We start from the raw sequence: 17,113 nt of genomic DNA on the forward strand, positions 1-17,113 counted from the left end.
GGGAAAGAGGGTCTTCATAGACTTTGCTGATGGAAATGTGAACTTTACAACCTACTTAGAAAGCAATCTTGACAATGCCTATTAAAATTCAACTATACCTTGGACTAGAAGGTCCATTTCTAGGAATCTATCCCATAAAAATAAGGGCATTAGCCCATAGGGACACACGCACTGGGTTGTTTGTTACACTATGGTAGAGAAAAGCTGGAGGTAAAGTGCCTGCTCCACTCATGGGAATGGCTCGATAAAGTACAGCACATCCACTCCATGTACCATTTGCGACCATAAGATCTAGAGATTTCTGTGATGTAAAGTTTAGAAGGTAGAGAAGTGATTAACACAACTTCATTTTTTTTTTCATGACAAGATCCTGTGTTCTCATTTACAAAATTTCAGAGAACATATAATGTTCATGGGGATAAATTACATATGTTCTTAGTTTACTTAGAAATGAGATATAGGTATGGAAGAGCGCCCATTGATGTTAACACTGATGTCTTTGGGGGGTGATGATGTGGATGGGGGTGAGGAAAAAGAGACATCTGTAATAAAAAAGCAGCATATATTATATCTAATTTATGGTAGACTATATGTGAATGTGCAGTAAAAACATGAAAAGATAGTGACAAAAATGATAGTGGTAGTAATTTTATTTTGGTGGAATTTTAGGGAATTTTTAGTTTCTTCTTAGATTTTTCATTATTGTCTGAATTTTCACAAAGACATGTTATTTAAGCAATTAGGGAAAAATTAGAAAGTTATTTCCATGATATCAAAAATGTCCATTTAGTAAAAGACTTTTAAATTAATTTACATATTGTGCAAAAATTAGAAAATTAGACCTCTTACATCTAGAAGTGGAAAACCATTCCAATCGGAAGAAAGAAAACCATTCTCTGAAGACTGCTGACACTTATGAAGCAACCCTCAAAGTGACCATTAAACATTTTCCATTGAACAAAAATCCGGAATCTATTTGAATTGTACTGGAGGCACTAATACTGTTCAGCTACTGAGAGAAATGGAAACTGAAGGGTTGCTAATAGCTCATGAATAATGGAAAGTGATGCCCAAGTGACTTATTACTCAACTGTGACCATGAGGATAGGTCTCAGAGCTGGTTCTAAAACTGGGAATCCTAATGTTGGTTTACAGATACCCAGAGTGACACTTCAAAGTGGTCTTGAGGCTTAAAATGCAAGTCACAATAACATGTTTATATTTAAAGGGTCACTTTCTTTCAAGGCCACATTAGTAAAGATACTAACCCGGTGGAACTTGTCCTTCAAGGCCTTTTAAACTGACTGGCTCTGGCTTCCGGGACTACTTGTACCATCAGCATCCATCAAAATGTATTTGTCTCATTCCTACACTCCTTGCTCATGCAGTGCTAATAATCAATGTAGTTGCCTCTTTTTCCCATCATCTTGGATGAAAACTCCTAGTAAGCTGTACAGGTTTATACAGTTTACTACCTGAGGGCGTGAATCACCTGAGGTGCTGAAGCCAGGCCATTGTGGAGACATGGTTTACGCAGAAGACACTGGAAAGTCCTCAGCATTTGAGGTCAGAATCAGGGTTTTACCCAGCCCTGCCATTAACTGTGACATTAAAAAAAACCACTTTACATTTTTGAACTTTGATTTTTCTCCCCTTTAAAATCTGTACCCTGCCCTCTTAAGTTGTGAGAATCAAGTGGGATGTTCAGAATACCAGAGTCAATCATTAAACAAAGGTCAATTATGTTTTGCTCAGATTGCAGAAGCAAAAATATCCTTTGAAGAGGAATTTTTAAGTGCAAAAATATTAATACTAATAAAAGACACCCATAATCACAAGATCTGGAGATAACTGATATTAACATTTAATGTGCCATTTAGTTTATATTTTCCATGTGCAGACATTTAAGAAAACAAAATTTAGACATACTTTATATATTATTATATATCTGCTTTTCCATTTAATTGATAATTAAATTACAATGTCATTAAAACATCTACAATATTATTTTTAATAGCTGATGAATGGCTATTTTAGCTCTAATCTATTGAATAAACTCTCCACTGTTGACATGTAGATTATTTATAATTTGTCACCATTAAAATGCTGTGATATATTGATTAAACCAATGTTGTTAAATTACAGTATTTAGATCTTGTTCATTTATGGTTTTTCTACTTGATATGTCAGAAACTAAGAGAAGTTTATTTAAGTGTTCCACTTTAATGTCTCTCATTTCTTGTATTTATAATTTTTACTTTATATTTTGATTCAATACTATTTGGTGCATATTGATCTGTGAATGTTACATTTCCATTTGAAATTGTCTCTGATAAAATATTTGTCCTGATTATTGCTTTTGAACTGGAATTTGACATTGTCTAACCACCTCAGAACCACCAAGAGGATTAAATGTTATACATTCGGAGTACTAAGTAAGTGTCAGCTCATTTCTATTTTATTATTTTTATTATAACAATATATAGTGACCATACTCTATTTTTGTCTGCATTATTTTTACCCAACCTTTTAATTCTCCTTATACCTCATTTTGGGCTTTCCCAGGTGATTCAGTGGTAAAGTATCTACTAATGCAGGAGATGCAGGAGACCCAGGGTTGATCTCTGGGTTAGTAAGAGCCCCTGAAGGAAGGAATGGTAACCCACTCCAGTATTCTTGCCTGGAAAATCCTATGGACAGAGGAGCATGGCAGGCTACAGTTCATGGGGTGGCAAAGAGTTGGACATGACTTGGTGACTGAGCACACACATATACCTCATTTTAGGGGTTGTTGGTAAATAGCATGTCACTGAATTTTCTGTTTTGAAATCTGAAACTTCTGTTTCTAAATGAGAATTTTCTTACTTTTAAGAAGAGTTCAATCCACTTGCATTTACTGCCATATTTATGTGTTCAGTTGTATTCTGTCACCTACTTTTCTATTTCCTTTGCCTGTCTTTTGTTACAGATAGCCCATACTTCTTTTCTGTCCCCTTCTCCACTATGTGGGAAGGTATAAATACTGTTTTATATGCTTATAGCAATTATCATTGAATTTATCAAAAGTTTTTTTTGTGCCCAGTAGTTCACAACCTAGTTTTCACCACAGTCTCCAGGTGGATTACCTCACACCCACCCCATACTCCTCTATGCACTGATGCATTGATAGAAGAGGCTGTACACTATGTACAACTCCCAGTTTGCACCATCTATAATTCCGCCATTTTCACTTGCACCAGTCACAAGATGCCTTGACTGTATGATACTACCATTGAAACTTCATTTTAGGTATCTGAAGTAGAAGTTAATTTTCATTATTTTGAAATTCCCATGTCAAAATAAGGAATTTAGCATACTTTTCATATCTAAATGATTTCTTTATCATCCCAAGAAACTATTCTGGGGGTGCTGGAGGAGCCGTGAAGAGATACTCCACATCCAAGGTAAGAGAAACCCCAGTAAGATGGTAGGCACCGAGAAAGGGCATCAGAGGGCAGACAGACTGAAACCACAATCACAGAAAACTAGCCAATTTGATCACATGGACCACAGCCTTGTCTAACTCAATGAAACTAAGCCATGCCGTGTAGGGTCACCCAAGATGGATGGGTCATGGTGGAGAGGTATGACAGAATGTGGTCCACTGGAGAAGGGAATGGCAAGCCACTTCAGTATTCTTGCCTTGAGAACCCCAATGAACAGCATGAAAAGGCTAAAAGATAGGATACTGAAAGAGGAACTACCCAGGTCGGTAGGTGCCCAATATGCTACCAGAGATCAGTGGAGAAATAGCCCCAGAAAGAATGAAGGGATGGAGCCAAAGCAAAAACAACACCCAGTTGTGGATGTGACCGTTGATGGAAGCAAGGTCTGATGCTGTAAAGAGCAATATTGCATAGGAAACTGGAATGTTAGGTCCATGAATCAAGGCAAATTGGAAGTGGTCAAACAGGAGATGGCAAGAGTGAACGTTGACATTCTAGGAAACAGTGAACTAAAATGGACTGGAATGGGTGAATTTAACTCAGATGACCATTATATCTACTACTGTGGGCAGGAGTCCCTCAGAAGAAATGGAGTAGCCATCATAGCCAACAAAAGAGTCTGAAATGCAGTACTTGGAAGCAATCTCAAAAATGACAGAATGATCTCTGTTTGTTTCCAAGGAAAACCATTCAATATCACGGTAATCCAAGTCTATGCGCCAACTAGTAACACTGAAGAAGCTGAAGTTGAACGGTTTTATGAAGACGTACAAGACTTTTTAGAACTAACACCCAAAAAAGATGTCCTTTTCATTATAGGGGACTGGAATGCAAAAGCAGGAAGTCAAGAAACACCCGGAGTAAAAGGCAAATTTGGCCTTGGAGTACAGAATGAAGCAGGGCAAAGGCTAATAGAGTTTTGTCAAGAGAACGCATTGGTCATAGCAAACACCCTCTTCCAACAACACAAGAGACTCTACACGTGGACATCACCAAATGGTCAACACTGAAATTAGACTGATTATACTCTTTGCAGCCAAAGATGGAGAAGCTCTATACAGTCAGCAAAAACAAGACCAGGAGCTTACTGTGGCTCAGATCATGAACTCCTTATTTCCAAATTCAGACTTAAATTGAAAAACTGGGGAAAACCACTAGACTATTCAGATATGACCTAAATCAAATCCCTTATGATTATACAGTGGAAGTGAGAAATAGATTTAAGGGACTAGATCTGATAGACAGAGTGCCTGATGAACAATGGACGAAGGTTCATGACATTGTACTGGAGACAAGGAGGAAGACCATCCCCAAGAAAAAGAAATGTAAAAAAGCAAAATGGCTGTCTGAGGAGGCCTTACAAATAGCTGAGAAAAGAAGAGAAGCAAAAAGCAAAGGAGAAAAGGAAAGATATACCCACTTGAATGCAGAGTTCCAAATAATAGCAAGGAGAGATAAGAAAGCCTTCCTCAGTGATCAATGCAAAAAAAAAAAAAAAAGAGGTAAACAATAGAATGGGAAAGACTAGAGATCTCTTCAAGAAAATTAGAGATACTAAGGGAACATTTCATGCAAAGATGGGCTCAATAAAGGACAGAAATGGTATGGACCTAACAGAAGCAGAAGATATTAAGAAGAGGTGGCAAGAATACACAGAACTGTACAAAAAAGATCTTAATGACTCAGATAATAACGATGGTGTGATCACTCACCTAGAGCCAGACATCCTGGAATGTGAAGTCAAGTGGGCCTTAGAAAGCATCACTACGAACAAAGCTAGTGGAGGTGATGGAATTCCAGTTGAGCTATTTCAAATCCTGAAAGATGATGCTGTGAAAGTGCTGCACTCAATATGCCAGCAAATTTGGAAAACTCAGCAGTGGCCACAGGACTGGAAAAGGTCAGTTTTCATTCCAATCCCAAAGAAAGGCAATGCCAAAGAATGCTCGAACTACCACACAATTGCACTCATCTCACACGCTAGTAAAGTAATGCTCAAAATTCTCCAAGCCAGGCTTCAGCAATACGTGAACCATGAACTTCCAGTTGTTCAAGCTGGTTTTAGAAAAGGCAGAGGAACCAGAGATCAAATTGCCAACATTCACTGGATCATCAAAAAAGCAAGAGAGTTCCAGAAAAACCACGTGGGAAGCTCACATCCCACATTACTTATTTATTCTCCATACTATCAATTCTGTCCTTTCTTACGTCCAATGTGTTTTTCGTTCTACTGTTTCTCTTTTTCCCTCCTTAGAAACCCTTCCTATATCTCCCTCTTTTCATATTATCTGTTTGAAATTTTTATTTAAACCTATTTATCTCTTTTATATTTCTGTTCTTATTTTATACACATGGTTTCCTGAAAAACTTCATGTTGTGAAGTAGATCATTTTCAGAAGTATGTGTTTTTTTTAATACATCCTTTTGAGCTTGCCAGTCTCTTGTTACAAGGATTTTTTCATAAGACTCAAGCATGTATCTTTAGGCAATGTTTTGATAGATGAATGTGGGGTTGATTTTCCTAATTTAGTTTTATTTATGTGTCTGATACTGTAAAGATTTCACTCATATTTTTGTATTTAACTGTCCAGTCATTTTAGGTTTTAATGTTGTATGTTTTTGTCCTTTTCTCCTCTAATGTATTTTATCTAGAAGCTTGGAGAGATTTTTATATGCAATTGTAAACTTGAAGTCTTCATTACCAAAGTCAAAGGCATGATTTCCAGGCACTATGGTAAACTGGAAAGAAAAGTCTTTAGGGATGTGCTGAAATTTAAATCTCTTGTCAGAGTTCCTAAGAGCAAAAATAGAAAGCCCTGTTTCTCTTGCTTATAGGGTTGCTTCTATGCCAAGCTGAAGCATAATTTGATTTTTTAAAATTGCTTGTCACTATTTGACCTTATTAGTCTCATGATATAGTAATATGTCTTTAAGGTCAATTAAGCTCTATTTTAACTTGAAGGAATTTTCTCAGACATTGGGAATCTGTAGTTTTTCCCATGCATGTTTTTCATCACCCCAGTCTTTCAAATATATGTAATTTACATTTGCACATTTCTGATGAGCAAACTAGATTTGAGAGTATGAGTAATGGGTTGCTAAGTTTTCTAAGTAGCAGAGCCTCTATAATAGCTTTTTGATGTAATATACTAAAGAAACAACCATGTAATCTCCATTTTGTGAAAAAAATACATGCATCCATCTCTAATACATTTCAAAAGATAAGAAGAAATATACTAAAGTATCAGCCATGGTTGAAATCTGCATGATAGCATTATGGATAGTTTATTCTCTGCCATATTTTTCAAACTTCCTATAATACATATAAGTAATATGTATTACTTATATAACCAAAGTAAAAACTACTCTATTCTAACTGAACAAAACTTTAATGATGAAGGAATTAAACCAATGAATTTTGCTTTTCCCATGTTCAGTTCCAACTAACATTTATTTTCTGGGAAAGGATAAAAGTAGATTGTGAATACAAAATCTTAGTGGTCATTTCTCATTCAGTTACAAAAAAAAAAAAAAAAGAGGCATTCACAATAGGCATATGTGAAAAGATTTTGCCATACAGACTAATGCTGTGCTTTTCAGACATGAGCATTATGGACCAGAAACAGTAGAACTTTCGGTGACTAATATAAAGTTGAAAACTTTTTATTCTGCTTAAATAAGTATATAAGGAAAGCTTCACAAATATTGCCATACACATCATCATTTCAAGAAAACAGAACATTCTATCCCAGGATACAAAATGTTACAGAATTTTTTTTTAAATCCCTTAAAAGGAATATATTTGACTTTGTAAATTTTCTTATTTTGCTGCTGATCAGTGAAGATTTTATTAAGGATGGGCCCTAACTGATGCCTGATGCTTCCTGGACCTCAACTTGGTTCTTCTGGTGACTGGACAAAGAAGTCCCAAAGGAATCTTACCTGGCTCCATAGAGAAAGAGTAATGGTTGGTATAGAAGCAGGTGTTTGAGAAGGAAAGGAAAAATCAGACCTGGTGTTATTCTCATGGAGAAGACCTATCACCCAATGTTTTTTCAGTTCCTCATAAATTCTATTGATAAAGTATATTAAATACATATTTAAATCCCCATATAATAAATGATAGACTGTGGGAAAATAGTTTTCAAAACCTAACACTGTGATGGATAACTAGCTAGAATCCAAACCTCATCACCTCTACCACAACCAGCCTTGTTCAGTATGGCTAAACAGTGCAATCTTGTTAAAAACTAAGCGGTATCATACCACTCCACAACCAAAACCTTCCAACAGTTTCTCATTTCAAAATGAAAGCCACAGTCTTTACACTGTCCTAGCCAAGCCAAAGTCATGAGTTCATGGGTACATATGTCCCAATTATTTTTCATTGTCATTAAACAGTCTTCAAAAACATGATGTTAAATAAATGTGTGTTACTGAGTTATTTGGCAAGGCCACAGTTATGGTACTAGTTTCCTGTTATAAATATTCAGGTTGTTCCTGATTTCTAAATGGTAGTATTCACTATCCTTGCTAATCAGGCTTCCCAGGTGGCTCAGTGGTGAAAGAATCCACCTGCCAATGCAGGAGACTCAGGTTTAATCCCCATGTTGGGAAGATCCCCTGGAGTAGGAAATGGCAACCCATGCCAGCATTCTTACATGGAGAATCTGATGGACAGAGAAGCCTGGCAAGCTACAGTCCGTGGGATTGCAGAAGAGTCGTACACGATTGAGCACCTGAGCGTGCGTGCGCGCACACACAGGCATCCTTGTTAATAATATGAACGGAAAATAGCTAACTCCTAGCTTGTGGAGGGGGACAGTGCTGGTGTCAGCAGAGAGGCTTATGATAGTCTAAGACTACAGGTGCATCACTGGGATTTGCTGTGAGCTCTGCAGGAGAAAGATCCCCCATAAGCTTTTCTGTTACTGAGGAATTTTGATCAGGTCATTATGACCTCATCAGTAACATTAAGAGTTAGATTAAATGATGTTAGAATTCCAGCTCTCCTAATTTTTGTTTTGTTATAAACAGGTCTCAAGCCAAAAATAATTAGCCTTCCATTAGAACACAGATATTACAAAAGCATTTGTAACCCTTAGGGTCTCATTTGTGCTTTTGTGGCTTTGCTGGCAAATAAATCACTCAGTACTGGGAACTTTTCCAACTTGGCAGAGCAGGAGACAAATCAAAACACATGCCTAATTCTGTTTAAATTTTATGGTTTAGTGACTGCATAGAAAAAAAATTAAAATGTTCCAAATTTAAGGAGCTTTCTGGAAAAAAAATGTGTATGAGTCAACAAATCATTTTAGGAAAAGCAAACATACATCCTTCAGGAGCAGAGCAAGACTGCATTCGTGTGACAGCATGCCTATGCCCAGCATTAGAATTAGGCCAGATCCCATTAGGAATATTACAGTAGATGGTGTGTATCTGTGCTAAGTCACTTCAGTCATGTCCATCTCTGTGTGACCCCATGGACGCTAGCCCACCAGGCTCCTCTGTCCATGGGATCCTCCAGGCAAGAATACTGCAGTGAGTTGCCATGTCCTCCTCCAGGGGATCTTCCCACCCCAGGGATCAAACCTGCATCTCTTACTTCTCTCCTGCATTGGCAGGCAGGTTCTTTATCACTAGGGCCACCTGGGAAGCCCACAGTATATGGAGAAACCTCATTTTTGTGAGAGAGCATTCCTGGAATCCTCTAGGTGAGGAAGATATTGTAAAGCAAACTGTACAGGATGTTGCTGTCTGAAGAGGTGCCATGTTTAGTGCTTGTGATACACCTATAGTGTCAGTCAAGTGATATTGGATTTGACAGTGATCTGCTGATCAGCATATCTGCTGAATTCAAGTGCTTCTATACATTTAACACCATCAGCAGAAACTTGTGACTGCACAGAACATAGGGTTTTGGGGAGGCGGGTTCTTTTTTTGGTATTTTTTTTTAATGCAGTGTTCAGGGAGGTCAGTAAGACAAAAAGTGTTCAAAAGTTTCAGAGGGACTTCCCTGGTGGTCCAGTGGGTAAAAATTTGCCTTGCAGTGCAGGAGATGAGGGTTCAATCCCTGGATGAGGAATTGAAATCCCACATGCCTCGGAGCAACTAAGCCCATGAGCCCCAACTACTGAAGTCCACACGCTACAACTAGAGATTCCAGGTGATGCAGTGAAAATCCCGAGTGCTGAAACTAAGACCTGATACAGTCAAATAAATGCATATTTAAATATTTTTTAAATGTATATACATAGACCTATTTTGAAAAGTTTCAGAGATCAACTTTCTTGTTCTGTAAGATCTGTAGTGTAATGCGTGCATGCTAAGTTGCTTCAGTCATGTCAGACTCTTTGCCACCCTATGGACTATAGCCCACCAGGCTCCTCTGTCCATGGGATTCTCCAGGCAAGAACACTAAAGTGGGTTACCATGCCCTCCTCCAGGGGATCTTCTTGACGAAAGGCTCGAACACACATCTCTTATGTCTCCTGCATTGGCAGGGAGGTTCTTTACCACTAGGCACCACCCTGGAAGCCTGTAGTCATTTTTTCATCCCAAATGTCAAATCTGTGATGACCTCAATATGTGCTGCAAGCATGTTTATGAGCTGAAATTCCCCCAAATCATCCTTATTTTCTCTTTGTAATTATCCTGCCTGTTACTAGTCTACCGTGTCATTTACACTCAGTTCTAGATATGGCAATATTTATAAAACAACATATATTGAGGGATTTTTGAGTGCCAGGCACTGTGCTAAGCTCTTTACATGAATTACATCCTCTAGCCCACAACAGCCCTATGATAAGGGGCATAGCACTACTACTTTCCCCATTTGATAGGGCAGAAATGCAGATATAAGGATAGTGAAGTGCAGAGGGATTGAGTAATTTGTCAAAGGTTACACAGCTTGTAAATCAGAACCAGGAGTCCATCCAAGTAGTCTGATTCATGAATGCATGTACACTTAAAGATTATGCTGTTATTTTTAAATTGTCTTCACTTCTTAGTTTAGTTTTGATATATATATTTGAAGGTCACTGAGTATGGCTTAGCCACTTACCCAGGTTAAGTAGAAATATTCAAAATATAATTCTGATTTTCATTGTCTCAATCTGAATTATTATCCACCCTTCCTGCTGTTCTACCATCTGGTCACAGAAAGAGAATCTCAATGATAGCTCTAGCTTTTTCTCAAGTATTTATGATGTGGGGAAGTCCCACATTTTCTATATGCTGAGGCGTCCCAATTTCTATAGAATGTTTCTTACTTGATCGATGCCCACATTTTACAAAAAGAGGTAGTTTCTATGACCTCTGAAAACATAGAGGTAGTTTCTATGATCTCTAAATTATATAATTTATGAAGCATACAAAAGATGAAATAAAGAGATTATCTATCATTTAATTTATGGAGATGTAACAGAAAAAAGGGAACTTATTTATCTGTAAATGTAATGATAGCTGCAGTGCTATTCTACATGAATATCTGTTCTTTTGGAAACAGATACTTTTTCACTTACATGCAGTGATGCTTTGAGAAACAGAATCAGAAACTGATTTTGGTGTGTTCAGGATAAATCAGTCAAATATGAAATGAAGAGGAGGCGGTGGGGGAAGAAGAAAGGGACATGAAAATAAGGTTTATTTCACTTCAGTTTGTGCGTGCAAGTTAGACAAGGCTAAGCAGATGAATTTTTCTTACTTAGAAAAGGAAACCTTTTGGTCAGCATCAGCAAAACAGGGGTGATGAACAGGCTAAAATGAGAAAACAAGTTTGTGTCTTGGGACCATGATTCTGTGGTTGGATCCAATAGGTTTAAACCAACCAAAAGGTCACAGCCAAAGCAACTGCTGTTCACTAATGGAAACTCCCCTAAAATTCTAAAACCCTGGGTACATACCCTTAAAAATTTGATAGAGATTCACTAACAGAATAGCTTTTTAAAATTGAATTTTCCATGTCTACTAAACTACCTGAAAAATAAGACTGCATGTGACAAATCTTTTTCCACTTGGCAAAAACAGAAACCTCTTGGTTTCTAATGGAAAATTACAAAATATTAGCTTTATTTACTTTCCTATTTGTCAAAGACACTCTCCACCTTTCTGAATGGTTCACATACTGACTAGTATTGGCAATGAGCAGTGTGTTTCTGCTCCTGAGAAAAAGCAGTGCTTTTAGGTACTTGTTGAGTGGTGGTATGCTGGGTATATGCAGTAAGCACTTTCCCTGATTACCTGTGGTTCTCACACACACTTCGGGAGGCAGGTGGATTTATACTCATTTTACAGATACAGAAGAGAGGCAGAAAAGAAGTTCTGATAAAAATTCAGCTTTTCAGGAAATTTATAAAATATGAAGAAATATTTTTAAAGAGAAGGAGCAAAGCCTGAATGACGTTCTCCATTTGTGCAGCTAAGAGGAGGAGGCTTTTGGGGGGGCAGTCATACAACAAAAACCTGTTGAATACTATGTGCTAAGTCTTGCGTTCAGTTTGTCTGTCCTCCCTTTGATCTCATTTAGTTCTCTTCTAAGTAGTCTGATTAAGATCAATGCCATGAATCACTAGTTCACAGAAGGGGGAAATGAGAGTCCTCAAAGTAAAGTGGCTTCCCTGGTCACTGACCTCGTTAGAAGCTGACCTGAAATCCAGACCAAATTTTCCCGTTCCTCCAGAAGTCTTTCTATCATGGTGAAGGGAGAAGGTTACACAGGTTGGCCATTCTTAAGTTTTACGTTGCATTGAATTTATCTTATGCCAGCGGTTTTAAAATGTTCTTGAGAACATTTTATTTCTCAGTCCTGTTATTTCCCATGTCCTACTCCATCCCTCAAAACAACCCCAATGGTGTTATGTGTTTATGTTTTCATTTAGAGTTCGATTCTGGCTTTCTTTTTTGGAGTGGGAGCAAGTGCGGTCGACGGAGGCTCAGCACACACAGAACAACCATTGACGGCCAAAGGGCTAAGTGTAGACCCAGAAACATGGTCTAAGGAAACCTATTGATGTTGGCAACAAGTTTGCCATTTTTCACTTTCTCACTCAACATGGTCAATTTTCTAAGATTTAAAGTCTCACAAGGGTCTCTTGATTGACTCCCTAGAAACTAATATTCTGACTTTGCACAATGGCAAGGTACTTGGTTTATTCATCACTGACTTTGAGGGTGTGTCAACACCCAAGCTATTCTAAACGGTCTTTGATGAGCTGTTATATTTCCCAGGGGGGCCCTATTCACAAAGAAAGATCACAATTAGCAAACCTCTGGTTTCTAATCTGAGCTGTCATCTTCCACCAAAGATCCAACTAACAGCACCATCTACAAGGCCCCTGCAGCAAATGCCAACCACGCAATAGCTTCAGTCTCCCCAGAGAGACAGTGCTTCATGCCTCTCCTGGCATGGACAGGCCCTCCCATTCCTCAGTCTACACAACTATTTGCCAGGGCTAGATAAAAAGGTCCTGTTCAGGCATGTATTCAACAAGTATTCCAACACTAACTATGTGCCTGTCTCTGTGATAGTTGATGGGAGGAAAGTATATGAAAAGTGCTAAACCAGGAATGGTAAAAGGAGTCCTTACTTTCCCTGGGAGCCTAAAGAAGTCTCTAGAAAAAAGGACTTGGGATGGGCAGGGAGAGGAAATACCATTTTAAAGTGGGAACAGTTATTGGCCACTTACAACTATATTACCAAGGAAAAGATGTATGTATTTCAACAGATACAACTGAAGCACTGGATTAGAGTGAGTTTTCATAGTTTGTAGCACCATATTGGATTAAGTTAATTATAAACATAATATTTCAAATGCAGAATTTTATGCATAGAATTCAAAAATACAGATTTTATGTGCATGCTTGTGAGGGTAAAATTTCAAAATTAACTTATGGTTTTGAAAGACCAGAGAGATATCACATCTGGGAGACAAACTCTTATCCATCCTGTGCTCTCTCCTCTCTTAACTCCCTATCTTATTCTTTTTCAGTTTAGACATCTACTTAATATTTCAGGGAAACAGGGCATGAAGTATTAAGAGAAATAGAAATTAAGGATCAGAATATCGCAAGTTTAAGAACATAATTTGCTTTTGTACTTCCTGAATATTCTAGAGTATGGGAAATTATTAAAAATTATCATAGATAAACTTGTTACAATATGTCCATACGGCTGGAATACTACTCAACAACAGAAAGGAATAAACTTGAGTAATTACGATGCATTAAAGATGCCATGGGGTCACAAAGAGTCGGACACAACTTAGCGACTGAAGGTGCCAGTTTAAATGGACAGCACAAGGTGTGGTTATATTTACATAAAAACTCAAGAGTGTCCCTGGTGGTCCAGTGATTAAGAATCTGTCTGCCAGTGCAGGGGATGGGTTTGATCCCTGATCCAGGAAGATCCTACATGCCATAGAGCAACTAAGCCTCTGAGTGTGTGTGTGTGTGTGTGTGTTTGCACGCGCGTGTGTGTCTGCATGTGTGTGTGTCTGCGTCTGTGTGTCTGCATGTGTGTGTGCATGTGTGTGTGTGCATACACTCAGTTACTAAGTCATGTCCAATTCTTTGCAACCCCAGGGACTGTAGTCTGCCAGGCTCCTCTATCCATGGGATTTTCTAGGAAAGAATACTGGAGTAGGTTGCCATTCTCTAGGGGTTCTTCTCTACCCAGGGATTGAACCCAGGTCTCCTGCATTGGCAGGTAGATTCTTTTCCACTGACCCACCTGGGAAGCCCAACTAAGTCTATGTGCCCGTGCACCACAACTACTGAGCCTGTGCTCTAGAGTCCAGGAGCTGCAATGACTGGCCCCTCTGCTGCAACTACTGAAGCCCGAGGGCCTAGAGCCCTTGTTTGGCTACAAGAGAAGCCACTACAATGAGAAGCCCAAGTGCCACAAAGGAGAGTAGCTCTGGCTCACCACAGCTAGAGAAAGCCCATGTGCAGCAACAAAGAGCCAGTGCAGCCAAAAACAGTAAAATAAATGAATAAATCTTAAAAAAAAAAAAACTTAATTCTATTTTAAAAGAAAAAACCTCTAAGAAATGCAAGCTAATCTTTAGTATGCAAAAGAAGATAGGTGGTTTCCTGTGGAAGGAACCCAGGGCAGGAAGGGGTATACAGGAGGACCCAAGGAAGTTTTTAGAAGTGATGAATATGTTCATTATCTTGACTGTGGCAATGGTCTCATGAGTGGATACTTATGTCATAACTTCTCAAATTGTACACTTTATGTGTTTAGTATGTGCCATTATACCTCAATAAATTATTAACAACTATCATAAACTATACTTTTCAGAGAAATATAAACTCAGAATTGGGGAAAGTACCTATGTGTGTATACTATTTGAGGCACAGTCTTTAGATTCAGAAAAACTGAGATTGAATCTTAGTTCTCTCACCTCCTAGCTGTGTGACCTTTCTAGGCCTCAGTTCTTTCATCTGTGAAATGGGGAAAATAACAGTAGCTATCTCATAGGATTGTTGTGAGGATTAACAGAGCTAATGAAAGTAGGTATCAGAATGGACTCCACATACACTAAGCATGCACCGTTATTCTAAGATGTATTCAAGAACATGTATGAACATGTATGGACATGTATGCAGATAATGTGGCACAATCGACATAGAATATAGGATAGTGATGAACCTAAAAGAAGCAATGAACTGATCTATGAAAAATGAGACTTCTGCTAGTACTGTTATTACTTTCTCAAACATCATCTTAGTTTTAACAGCTATGTGAGGTAAGGCTTATTAGTACCCCCATTCTACAGCTAAGAAAACCGAAGCAGAAGCGGGCTAAGTCATTGGCTAATGAGTGAACACAGACAGTCAGACTTCAGGTCTAGGGCTCTTGAGCACCTTAGACCTGAAGAAATCACAGGAAGGAAATTCAAGGTCATTTCTCAAATGTAGTTAATAAGTATTCTGGGACTCAGAGTAAACAGACAATTTGTAGTCCTATGTCTATATTTATGTATTTGTAGAGCAAATATTAAGGAAAAGCATCTTTCTCCCCTGCGCCCCACTGTCAGTTCCCTGTGCTCCCTCATGGGAAGAGCACCCATATAAGTCCTCCATTGCTCTGACCCGTCTTACCAAGACTCAAGTGCACGAGTCAAGGGTGACCACAAATTGCCTAGTCCAGGTTCCTATGTCTCTTCATGTTGCTTTCCTACCTCTCTGCCTTTGCATACATGGCTTTGTCCATCTTTCACACCTCTGTTTATGAAAATCCTGCCAATGCTTGCAGACATTACTGATGCAACTTATTTATTCATTCATTCATTCCATAAATTTGTGTTAAACAACAGGTATTGCCAGGCACTGATCTGGATGCTCAGAAAACCACACCAAACAAGCATCACCTCCTCCATCTTTCCCTTTTTTGAATCTGACCTTAACTTTTACAATGTGAAGTGAAATGAAGTGAAAGTGTTAGTTGTTCAGTCCTGTCCCACTCTTTGTAACCTGTGGACTGTCTCCAGTCCAAGAATTCTCCAGGCAAGAATACTGGAGTGGGTTGCCATTGCCTTCTCCAAGGGATCTTCCTGGGATTGAACCCAGGTCTCCTGCATTGCAGGCAGATTTTTTTTACCATCTGAGTTACCAGGGATTTTATTTTAGTTGTTCCTTTAACCTTAGAGCTATGACAGGTTCAGGGTACAGCACTTGAGATGTGGGAGACAAACTCTTATTTGAAATGTATCAATATAAGAGAAAGGAAAGTGTTGAATCTGATACAATTTTTAAAAAGTTTGATGTAAATAATGCTCAGAAATTCACATAAGGGAGCCAAACCTGAACAAGTATGAATTGGTTTAAGAAACTTGAGGAAACTTTTGACCTCCCCAGAGAGATGCAGGAAGGCAACTAGATGTCATTGCAGACAAGTCTCACCATCTCTTGTCATTTGGAAGAGGGATTAAATAGGTTAAGGATAAGAATTAGAGAGTACTTCACCTGGGAGTTTCAACAAAAGAACCCGGGAAATAGTATCAAGGAAAATAATTACAGAGATCAGTATAATGAAAATCTGTGGAAATTTAAAATGTTTTTTAAAAGCAGCTTTTCACAGAGAAAGTTCTCCCCAAGAGCCACAGAGAATGTTGTATGAACGTTAGAGGTTTTTAAAACAGAGAAAGTGAGTTATATAGAGAAAATGTTTTCTTACCTAGTTTTACGTCTTTTTCTTCTGCTCAGAACTGCCACAGACTGGAGGTTCCCCTAGATTCTAAGGCCTAGAGTTTATGGTTCATCAAATCTGATGTTTAAAATACACTGTTTCTTAAGAAAGCTGTGGTCTGAGCAAAGGTGTGATATACAGGAAGCTGCTGTTAGAATTTAGTCTGGGTCACAGTTGTTTTACAACAGAGGTAGCTTTTTAGACTTCGTTTAAGCAACTTAATTGCAATAGAGACAGGAGAATAATTATCAGTGAAATTAATGAAAGACCCCCAAGCCTTAAGGGTTATTGTATGCAATGCTCGGCTGCTAATAGCATTTCTAAAATTGAACAAGACATAAAATTTTTAAAAATTTATAGCCTGAAGGTTTTTCAAAGTCATGATAATGAGACTGTTAACAAAACAATGTTCCTTTTCCTAAAAAAAAAAAAAAAA

General features: G+C 38.2%; 1 protein-coding gene across 7 annotated transcripts in view; it reads right to left on the reverse strand.

Annotated features, from left to right (window-relative positions):
• STAT4 (signal transducer and activator of transcription 4) overlaps positions 1–17,113 on the reverse strand; it is a 136,455-nt gene that overhangs the window by 58,411 nt on the left and 60,931 nt on the right. The window contains exon 1 of one of the 7 annotated variants that reach the window (XM_006046513.4): positions 16,666–16,778. The exons of the other annotated variants lie outside the window; for them this stretch is intronic. The gene's annotated coding sequence lies outside the window, so the exon portion shown is untranslated. Of the gene's footprint in view, positions 1–16,665; positions 16,779–17,113 lie in introns of those variants that run through there. 7 annotated transcript variants of the gene reach the window in all.

The sequence above is a fragment of the Bubalus bubalis genome, chromosome 2, assembly GCF_019923935.1.
Source record: "Bubalus bubalis isolate 160015118507 breed Murrah chromosome 2, NDDB_SH_1, whole genome shotgun sequence".
Taxonomy (NCBI): domain Eukaryota; kingdom Metazoa; phylum Chordata; class Mammalia; order Artiodactyla; family Bovidae; genus Bubalus; species Bubalus bubalis.